General features: G+C 37.5%; 1 protein-coding gene across 8 annotated transcripts in view; it reads right to left on the reverse strand.

The window, feature by feature from the left end:
• The window catches only part of NCOA2 (nuclear receptor coactivator 2), a 289,097-nt gene that overhangs the window by 184,776 nt on the left and 92,315 nt on the right, over positions 1-12,006 (reverse strand). For all 8 annotated transcript variants that reach the window (XM_042924346.1, XM_042924354.1, XM_042924353.1 and 5 more), the window contains exon 2: positions 7,923-7,979. The gene's annotated coding sequence lies outside the window, so the exon portion shown is untranslated. The remainder of the gene's footprint in view (positions 1-7,922; positions 7,980-12,006) is intronic.

Here is a 12,006-nt window from a genome sequence, read left to right on the forward strand (position 1 = left end):
TAACGTCTACATTAGAGAAAAACTTAAATGTTCCAAAGCATCTAGTTTCAAAGAAAAGATAAACTCTAGATTCCACTAGGTTAATAAAACAAAATTGTGTATAAATAAGACTCATGAAGCAAGCCTAATCTGTCTAACAGATGTTTAATTTAAGTCAAAGGAATTTTACATTTCTATTCTATTCAAATATAATAGCTTGAGTAATCACAATATAGTTTCAAAACACATTAGCTCAAAACTATCTTCTATTTTCATACTCTGTTTTATAACCTATGAAACAGAAGTTTATTTTCTGGACTATAATAAAACTGTCGTATAAAAGGTAAAATTAGAAATCTAGGGGAGCCTGGGTGGCTCACCTGGTTAAGCATCTGACTCTTGATCTCAGGTCATGATCTCACATTCGTGACATCAAGCCCCACATCGGACTCTGCTGACAGAGTACAGCCTGCTTGAAATTCTCCCTCTCTCTCTCTCTGCCCTCCCCTGCCTACACTTGCTGCTCGCTCCCTCTCTATTTCAAAATAAATAAATAAACTTAAAAAAATAAATAAACCTAGATGGGGCACCTGGGGGGCTCAGTCTGTTGAGCATCTGACTCTTGATTTCCACTCAGGTCATGATCTCATGGTCGTGAGATCTAGCCCCACATTGCGCTCTGCACTGAAATGTAGAGCCTGCTCGGGATTCTCTCTCGCTCTCCCTCGCTCTGTCCCACTGCCCCACTTGCGCTCACTCTCTCAAAAAAAAATTCAAAAATTCAAAAATAAAAAGAAATCTAGATCAAATAGCTTTGTGAGTGACAAAGAAGTTAAAGAAATTGAGAGATCAAGTTTCCTTTTGCCCCTACTCTCGCTATTCTAATTTAAGTCATCAATTCACTAATTATGGCACAGTTGTTTCCTTTAAAGATATTATTTTATAGTTTAAATAAAGACTTAGAAGTCTCAGTACTCCAATAAGGCATTGGTAGGTCTTTTATAAACTTCCCCACTCATCTTTCCACCGAAGTTTATCCTGGCCTATGACACTTTTGCCTTTTCAGCCTTTTTCACTTCTCAAGAAAGTGCAATAAAACTGTGTTCCAACTCTGTGATATTGATAGGTAGCAAAGTTCCAGACATTTAGGTTGAGACCACAAAATGTCAAGGGTAGGATTTTGCTTATTAAAATTCATGTAGCTAGCACCAAAAAATTGAAAACTCTTAAAGAAAGTGAAGTCCTCAAATTAATAAATTCAAAATCAATTCAATTATTTGTAAATACATCAAAAAGCAAAAAGAAAAAAAAAAAGGCAGTGAAGGCAAACGATCCTATAGGCTATGATACCACAAAAACCAACCTTGCATGCAGACATGTATTTAAGAAATCCTTCAAAATTAAACTACATACATTTATAGTACATGGTTAAATTCCCATTTAGCCACTATTAAAGACTATATATATGTCTTATCCTCCCTTTGCTCTTTTTGGATGGGAAGGCAGGGTGTAACTGGGGCAAAAAATACATTTCCATTGACTGTAGACACCCATGAATCATTCATGAGGTAGCAAATAATGCTTAGACAACCCAATGCATGGAAGTAGCAGCAAAATTTGCTGTTAACTTCTCTAGATTTCTCCGGTTTATCTGAGTCTCAATAGAAACATCTATATCCTAAAGCAAAAGAATCAGAGGGGAAAAAAAAGAAAATCTACTTAATTAATTCTATGGATATGGATAATTTCATAATAAATGCTTAATTTATCCTTTATATATAGATGTTGTAAACAGTGGAGAAAGACATGAATGATTTGAGCTTCAAAAGTAGAAGTCAAGTCAATGGAAGCAGCCTTATTTACTTGCTGTTTTATCTTTAAGGGTATTCGGGCAAGGTTAACTGACTCAAATTCAACACCTCCCTAGAAAATAACACGTGTTTGTCACTTTCCTTCCAAAGTAAAAGTGAACAAGATAGCTAAGAAGCCTACTATCTCAAAATCAAAGGCCATGAATTCCTAAAGTTACTATGGTAGCACTTATGTGAAATTTTGCTTCCTAGAGACCTTCTTCTTAAAGCTAACAACTCTACTATCCAGATAAGTAGAGTATACAAGTTTGAACTGAAATGAAAAGGCCAACAACAACCAAAAAAAGCAGGAAACACATTGTACTCACAATCCCTGAACCACGTCTTCTCACTTCCAGGTACACATCCACCTGTTCTACAGTACAGAAAAGCATAGCTGAGGAATCAGAGCCCACTCTAACCGTCTCGGAAGATTCCGACCCTGGTGCTACCTCCTCTAAGACATGCTAACTCAAAAGATTTATACGAGTATAGATTGGTAATACTTTTAATTTTAATGATTTCCAAAAAACACCAGCTACACCAGCAGAAGTCACACGTAGAAACTTTCAGCTGAGGGGCAGCTGGGTGGCTCAGTTCATTACACTGCCGACTTCGGCTCGGGTCATGATCTCATGGTTCGTGAGTTCGAGCCCCACATTGGGCTCTGTGCTGACAGCTCAGAGCCTGAAGCCTGCTTAGGATTCTGTCTCCCCCCCGCCTCTCTCTCTGCCCCTGCCCCGCTAATGTCTCTCTCTCAAATGTAAACAAACATTAAAAAAAAAAAAACAAAAAACTTCCAATTGAAAAAAAGTGTTCTCACAGTAAAATGGCTCTAAACTGAAACTCAACTGTCTTACAATCCAAGAAACAGCTTATGAATTTGATTTAAAAATATGTTTTTAAGTTGCTGTCCGTAATTCTAAAATTTGCTTTTCCAGAATTTAAGTTAACCAGAAGAATCAGGTTCTCCCCATATTTCTGGTATGTTTTTCATCCATGCACTATGCTTACTAATATCACTCTGCTTGTCTGCACCTATAGAAATAGCAAGGACACCGTTCTAAACAGACTGTCCAGACTCTGATTACCTCAACCTGACCAAGCACAACACGTCTACCTCAGGAGGTGTGTACCTTCCCCGGAGCGCACTTTGCAAGCATCGTTAACCCCATACAAACAAAACGTTTACTTAGGCTAGATAGCTTTAATTGTTGTTGCTGGTGCCTCAACCTCTACTACTATGGACAGATTAAGACTTTTAGTAAGAAAAGACATATAATTCAGAAATTACTGTTCAGTTTTTTTCTTTCAAAGAAAACTCAAAACGCCAAAGCTCAGTGTAAAAACAATGAGCAAGGAAATAGGGAGTTAAGCTTGTAGTGATATTCCTTTTCCACTTGAATAATTTGGGTTATTGGAAATACTGGTTCCCACAGCACTGAGTATAGGCTAGCACAAGATAAACAATTAATAAATCTTTCTGAAAGGAAGGAGAATCAGAAGGAAAGAGGCATGGCCTGAAGGTAAAAAGAGGAGGGAGGGGAGTGAGAAAGGAGAGTTAATGGTGCTGAATGAATCTAATTTGATGGGGACAACTAGTCCAATCTGCGGACACTAGTACGTACATAAAAAAGGAGGAAAGCAGACTAGTACAAATGCTTTAAAAACTGGCCTGTCATCCAAACAGTTTCCAACTGATGGCTCTCTGTCAGTGACACCCACTAGACGATCATCTGGACTTACCAGTAAGCCTGAGTTCAGCAGTCTACTCTATTCACTAAGAGCAGAGGTGCCTACCGAGTGGGGCTAGGGTTAAGATTCTAGCTCGAACAGTTAAATGACTGAGGGCATTTTGCCAACTGTCAAAATGCTTGTTATTTTCCAGATCACAGTGCCTACCATGCCAGCATTTCAAGGAAATACACAAAGGAGCAATACAATTAAATGTCTGTAGATTTTGCCTGAAGCAAGATATATATATTTAAATGTCCTCCATGTTTGGTTAGATCAATACTGAGTTTCAGTAGACAGTGCTCAGAGCTTCAGATCTGTAGCTCAAATCAAGCTGCCCCATTTTCACGGGAACTCACACATCTCTTAGTTAAATCAGGCTGCTAACGACACATCTCACATCTATGAACAAAAAGCGAATTCAAAATGCAACAAATACTCACTTGAATGTTCTAGTGGCTTGAATGCCATAGCCAATACGGACAGAATTTTTTTTATGTCTCGATATGCTTAATAAAATTTTGAGTATTTAGTACACAACAACACAACATATTAGTATTACCAAAAGTATATTACACTTTATTGGAGAACTTATATCTCCATATATTAGCATCCCAGAGTTTGGCTCTCACTAGTATCTGTAAACAATTCTTCACCCACCCATCCCACCCAAAATCTTCTGGCATACAGAAAATAGACTTAGAAGTAAATACAAAGTACCTATGATTCCACAGTGAGTTTAGTTTTCCATAGTGAAGGGAAAATTACATTTTGAGGCTATATTGTCCAACAGATTTATCTAATGCTTATTCCTGTTTTGACCATCAATTCTAGAATTATTTTATTGGCTAACTTTAAAATTGCTTTAAATGTAAGAATGGAATGGAAATACCGATGTAGTTATAGATTAAGAGGCACAATGTGGTCTGTTAAATAAATTGTCTTTTTAATTCAAACTACAGAATTCCCTTTCCAGATACTCAAATCTGAAATTTACATTTATACTCATAGACATAAACATTTTGGAAAGTGTAAGGAAATATAATTAATCACGCTCTCAAATAAAAATTTTAAGATGTATTCAACAACACTGTCTTCAAGAACATGTTGTCCACATTATCACACATGTTAAAAGTCAATATATTTTTATTTTATTTTGAGAGTGAGTGAGCACGAGCATGAGCAGGGGACAGGAGCAGAGGAAGAGAGAGAATCTTAAGCAGCCTCCACACTCAGCTCAAAGCCCCACAGCGGGGATCAGTCTCTTGACTTTGGAATCACGATCTGAGCCAAAATCAAGAGTTGGACGCTCAATTGACTGAACCACCCAGTCACCCCCAAAGTATTTTGATATAATATGTCCTTCTCAGCCTTGAAAACAAACTAAACAGCTAATAGGCCTGGGTGGCTCAGTTGGTTAAGCATCCAACTCTTGACTTCTTTCAGCTCAGGTCATGATCTCAAGGTTCGTGAGAACGAGTCCTACATTGGGCTCTGTGCTGTTAGAGCAGGGATTCTCTCTCCCTCCCTCTCTCTCTCTGTCTCTCAAGACAAATAAATAAACTTAAAAAAAAAAAAAAAACTAAAAGAAAGCTGAAGTTCTATTTGAGCCGACTCTGCTCTAAGTGAAGCCACTTCATTTCTTAAATAATTTTAAAAATGTTTCCAAAGATATAAATTATTATGCTTTTCAAGTTAAGAGTCCTATGTAATTCTATAATCACTCTATTTCATACAACCTGTTCTAAGAAAAGTGATTCATCCATCAGGCCACAAATGCCATCTGTAAACTAAAATTTCTAATATTTCAAGGGGTAAAGAATGCCGATTCATAGCATACCACATTTATAATGGAAAAAGGAATCCAAATGGCTTGCTTTCCCCCATGTGCCTCCCCCTCTAAAAGCGAGTATGAAATGAACGTGCCAGAGTGGAACTTTAAATTGTTTAGGTAGTCATTAAATTTCAGATGGGTTGTCATGTTTCACAGTTTGAAATAAAGGTTAAAAGTTAGGACCTGCTAATGAAATATAAGCAAATAAGGTTTGACTTTTAAATTAATTTTGAAATCTGCACATATCAACATGATCTTCCTATATTACACTTACTACCACATGCCTGTATTCAGGGCTGTTTAGGCATAAAATAGAGCTCAGTGGTTAAGATCAAGGTCTTTGGAGTGGCAAATTGCCACTTATTTGATATGACCTTGGAAAAGTCACTTAACCTTTCTAAGCTTCAATTTCCTTATCTGTTCTTCTAAAGATAACTGAAAAGCACTTACATAATGCCTGGCACACACTGAAAGAGCTGCTGTTATTAACATTATCAAAGGAATCTCTGCAAGTTGCACTTAGAAAATCAAATGTGCATACAAAACCCTTATATAATTTACAAAATTTTGTTAACAAAAACCTAAAGGTCACACTTAATTCTTTCTACAAATGAAAATCACAGTGGCAGAAAAAGAGACCAATGCCTAAAGAAAACAGATCAAAAAAGAAAACAAGGGCACCTGGGTGGCTCAATCACTTAAGCATTTGACTCTTCATTTCAGCTCAGGCCACGATCTCACGGTTTGTGAGATGGAGCCCCGCATTGGGCTCCACCTGCTTGGGATTCTCTCTCTCCCTTTCTCTCTGCCCCTCACCCACTAGTGCATACACACTCGCTCTCACTCTCTCTCTCTGACTCTCTCAAAATAAATGAATAAACATTTTTTTTTTAAATACCAAAAAAAAAAATAAGAAGAAGAAGAAAAAAAAACAAGAGAAGAACCCAAAAGAGCAACCAATATCCTGGACCGCCTAAAGAAAACTGCCAAGGACACAAGGAAATGGGTGGTCTGCTTATTCCTATAGCTATCTTTTTTTTTTTTCCCAGTAAGCTCAATGCCCAATGTGGGGCTGAACTCATGACCTCGAGATCAAGAGTCGCGTGCTCTGCTGACAGAGCCAGCCAGGTGTCCCTCCTACAGCTTTTTGATCATGAATTCAAACATCAACGTACGAAGTGGAAAAATGACCAAAAAATTTCCCCAATCTAGAAACAGAAAACCAAGTAAGGAAGTCACATTGCATAGCCAGTGACAGGTAGTGGGAAATTTTTAACTTATTTGGTTTTTAGAGACAGCAATTTTCAAATCTCTCACTCTCTATAAAGATACCACAAAACATATCCAATATGGCAGCACGATCCAGTAAGGAGGTAAAAAGCTCTCACACCTGCTTCAGGTTTGTCCGCAGCTTGATCATAAGAACCTTCTAGGGTAGTGACAAAATAAATACAGAACTGGAAGCATTACCCTCTGAATTCTATCTTGATTAAGCATACTTTAGTACATAAAATATGCAACACAGGTAATTTCTCAGAACATTTAAGAGTCATATACTTTAAGTATCTGATACAAATTAACTTCATATTTAGAAATAAGTATAAAAACTACTTCTAGTTTGTATTTATAGATGCAGAGTTCAATGACTCTAAATATAAATGAACTCTTAATATATACTACCTAATAATTATATTAACAAACATTTATTCAGTCTTTCCGATAGACCAGGCACTATCCTAAAAAGTCAGGGATACTATTTTTTAATAACACAAAAACAGTCTCAAAGTTCATGGAGCTTATATTTTCATAGGGAAGACTGTAAAGAGGTAAGTAAAATATATCACATGATAAAAATCAATCAGGGCTGTGTGCTAAGAAGTGACTGAGAAGCTATTTCAGACTGGTTGGACAAGAAAAGCCTGCTTATTAAATTTAAACCATTTACCTCCATTTGCTGCCAAAATTGATAACAGCTATTCTTTTCTTTATATATAAAAATAAATGTAAACACATTTTGCCAGGTTATGACATAATTCAAATTATCCCATGGGTATATATAAACCTATCCCAAATATACACAGTAAGCGCTGATAAACGGATAAGATCACCACCTTTCAATTAATTTCTAACACATTCTGACAGAATTTTTACAATAAAACAGAAATGCTGACAAATATACATTTTGTTTTTTATTTATATTTATTTACATGTTACTTTGCTAAACTCTGAATAGAATAATTTTTAATATTTGATTTTACTTAAAAACCAAAATATTCCAGGGGCACCTGGGTGGCTCCGTTGGTTAAGCACCGACTTCGGCTCAGGTCATGATCTCACAGTCCGTGAGTTCAAGCCCCGCGCCGGGCTCTGCACTCACAGCACAGAGCCTGGAGCCTGCTTCGGATTCTGTGTCTCCCTCTCTCTCTGCCCCTCCCTGCTTGTGCTCTGTCTCGGTCTCTCAAAAATAAATAAATGTTAAAAAAAATTTTAAAAAATTCCAATAGAAGGGCATAATTTGAACTCACCTGTGCCTGTACACAGTGCAGAAGATCTATAAATTTGTAGCCAAATCCGAGAGAAATCTGCAATACAAACAAACAAGCAAACATGAATAAAAAGATGAAGAATCCTCTTAGACTCATTAGCATGGAGGTGATTTTTAAACCAGTATACAAATAACTCATTAATAATATCTTGCCATTAAATTGCATGATAAATCAAGACATAGACTTGCTGTATTATTTCTATTTGGATAAGAAAACATCAAATATGCAAGGCCACATTTCATTGTGAATTATGAGGTGTCTATCCTACAAATTTTTAGTTCCCACCGTAACTCTTATTACACTTTCGTGTAGCTGCTTAGATCTAATGAGAAGCTGAGAAGCAGCAGAGGCCTGAGCCCCCTATTTCCAGACCGCCCTCCCAGAACACAGGAACACAATGCACAATAAATGTCTGCTGAGTAAACAAATAAATAAAATTCGCATCGCGATCTTAATTTGCAGTGATTTATAGGAAACCAAAAGGCTTGAAATTATTGAAATAAAAATCTATGTCATAATTGTTTAACGAAGTTCAGAAGTGACCAGGTAATATGCTATCTCAAAAAAAAAAAATGTCTTAAGTAAAATGATGCAAAAATGATGCTATATATGACAATCTTAACAATTTGCAAGAGCAAATGTAGATAAGGAAGAAATGAACATGTTCGATCATGAGAGTAGATGCTCACCAAATTTCTTCTGGGAGTATACCCTTGAGAACAAAGACTTTACCTCCAAAGGACCCTGCAACATTTTCTCTGATCCACACAAAAATCCTTTCCACTGCACTAAAGAAGTTTGTTGCCAAGATGCATCGTGAGGAATACAAACACAACAAATAAGTGCTTATGATATTTCACGTGTATTCAGGTTTACTACTTTTTAAGAGGTCTAAAAGGGAAAAAGAAAAAGAGGCGTAAAGGGGAAAGAAACGGAAAAAAATTCCATTTGGATTTTTACAAGAACCTGATCGGTCTAGAGATCATTGAATGTAATGAAATGCAGCTAGGGTTCAGTCAGAGATGATTCATGAAAAACAAAAGAAAATTTGTATGCAAATAAGAAGTTATCACAGTAAGTAAAACGAATGGATTCTCCTCAAGTGGCAGTCAGTGAGTAGTGTGCAATAAACTGTTATGTAATAGAAGTCATCAATTCTTTCCAGCTCTACTGGGGTAAATGTATTCATTATGCTGCCCTACTTAAGCCCATTATAATTCGATACCAACAACTAATTCGCTCAAGGACATCACACTATGAAACAATCGAGAGCTAAAAGTTGTGATTATTAGGAGTGATGACATTAAACTATTACTGCTTGGTCTATATTATTCGGCGTGTTTTTACTAATATGCTAACGTAACAGGAGGAGAAAGTGCCGACTCATCCAATGCTGAAGAAAGAGATAGAGGGGACATGAAGGTGTGGATAATTTCCACAGTACAAAATGGTATCTCAGTGTAACGTTTTAAATAAGAGGTTATAATGAAATACTTACAAACACAGAATCACAAAACGTTTCACAAGTTCCTAAGGGAAAATCTCAGCCATTTAAAGCGATAGTACAGGCAGCAACAACTCCATGACAAAGCAACACCTTCTACTGCCCACCAGTCATGACAGTTTTCACAAAGTTCTTTCCGGAGTGTGTTTCGAGGGAGGGAGAGGGGAAGGCTAGGCTGGTCCGGGCAGAGAGACACAATGAAAGTCAGGAACCTTGCAAGAAAGGGCGGAGGGACAGTTGTCACCTTCTTTCTTACTACCACTATTTCCACTGTATGAACTAAAAGGATACACCGCCTCTCCACAAAGCAATGGGTCGCTATCAGAGGCAGCACGAACCGCGCAAAGAACCTAGGAGGGTTCAGCATCATTGCACAGACCAGTTCTCGAAGCCTGCCTCTATCATCTACATATGGCTGCCGTTCCTATTATTCTGTCATTAGCAGCAGCTGAGGTACGTGACCTAGGAAATGTTATTGTGGATTCAACTATAAAATGAGGGTAATAATGTCTGTTTGCAGCATCTTGTAAGTATTAAATGAGACGATTACATACATAAAACACCTGGTACACAGTAGGTGGTACGACTGCTGTCCTAGCAAGTGTGATCCTGCTAAATGCTGCTAGCTCTGACAGGTAGCTCGACGAAAGGATGGAGAACAGAGGCTTCAGGCCTCCGCTCCACCAACTAGAACTGATTTTTCCCTCAAATGTCGTAATGGCTTTATCTGCCCAGCCTCCAGAGAGATACATAAACATGGAGACTGTTGGGAAATTTTTGAGACAGGGCTCTCTTAAAACTACATCCAAGTTGAAAAAGGGGCGCCTGGGGGCTCAGTCTGGTGGGTGTCCAACCCTTGCTATCGGCTCCAGTCATGATCTCACGGTCTTGTAGGTTCGAGCCTGCATCCGGCTTTGTCCTGACAGCGCAGGACCTGCTTGGGATTCTCCCTCTCTCTCTCTGCCCCTCCCTTGCTTGTGCTCTCTCTCTCTTAAATAAACTTTATACTCAAAAAAAAAAAAAAAAAAAAAAGTTGAAAAGTACTACCTAATTTCAAACCTTACTATAAGGCTATAATAATCAAAACAGTGGGGTATTAGCCTAAGGAAGAGAACACAATCTAGAAACAGGCCCACACATTTGTGATAAAGGTCACAAGGTAATTATACGAGAAAGACAGTCTTTTCAATAAACGATGCCAGAAACTGTTATACATATGGAGAGGGAAAAGGAACCTTGACCTTTATCCTGCACGATGTACAAAAATTAACTCAAAATAGGGGCGTCTAGGTGGTTCAGTCAGTTAAGCATCCGACTTCAGCTCAGGTCATGATCTCACAGTTTGTGACTTCAAGCCCCGGGTCGGGCTCTGTGCTGACAGCTTGGAGCCTGGAGCTTGGTTTGGATTCTGTGTCTCCCTCGCTCTCTGCCCCTCCCCCACATGTGCTCTCTGTCTCTCAAAAATAAATAAATGTAAAAAAAAATTAACTCAAAATGGATAGGATCACAGATCTAAATGTAAGAACTAAACTACAAAACTTGTAGAAGAAGGCACCTGGAGAAAACTATTGTGGATAGGAAAAAAATGTTTAGATATCACACCAAATGCATAAAATAAAGACCATAAAAGAAAAAAAGCTGATAAACTGAACTCCATTAAAATTAAAACTTCTACTATTCAAAAGACATAATTAAAAATGAAAACACAAGCCACAGATTGGGAGATATTATTGGCAAAATAATCATTTGATAAAGTACACGCATTTAAAAAATATAAAGAGCTAAATAATAAAGATAGTCAGCTAGAATAGACAAAAAGACTTCTACAACTCAATTATAAACAAATAATTCAATATTTTTAAATGGGCAAAATACTTAAAGATTTTTTTAATATATTATATATATACCTATATATATATATATTAATGTTTATTTTTTTGAGAGAGTTCATTCAAGCAGAGGAGGAGCCAAGGGGAGAGGGGTAGAGAGAGAGGGAGAGAGAGAAATCTCAAACAGGCTCCATGCTGTCAGCACAGAGCCCAAAGTGGGGCTCAGTCTCACAAATCGCGAGATGATGACCTGAGCTGAAATCAAGAGTTGGCCGCTTAACCCACTTAAACACCCAGGTGCCCCTATGTTATATATATTGTATAAGACGTACGATGGGGAAAGTACACAAAAAAGTACTAAATGTCATTAGTCATCAGAAAAATAGAAATTAAAACCAAAACATAATATGCTTGACATCCAATAAAACATCTAGTGTTGACAAGGACAGGAAGAAACTAGAACCCCTCACATGACATCCCTTGCTTGGTGGGAAAGCACAATGGTATGACCATTTTGCAAAACAGCTTGGAAGTTTCTCATCATATAACCCAACAGTTTGACACCAAGGTGTGTTTTCAAGTCTCTTGGAGACAGATGACCATACAAGTAGTTTTACAAGGATGATTCCAGCAGTCATGGTCAGAACAGGTAAAAAGCAGAGACAACTAAAATGTTTATCATTTGGAGAATGGGTTTTCTAGAATGTAATACATATGTGCAATGGAATAC

Source organism: Panthera leo, chromosome F2, assembly GCF_018350215.1.
Source record: "Panthera leo isolate Ple1 chromosome F2, P.leo_Ple1_pat1.1, whole genome shotgun sequence".
NCBI classification, from domain to species: Eukaryota; Metazoa; Chordata; class Mammalia; order Carnivora; family Felidae; genus Panthera; species Panthera leo.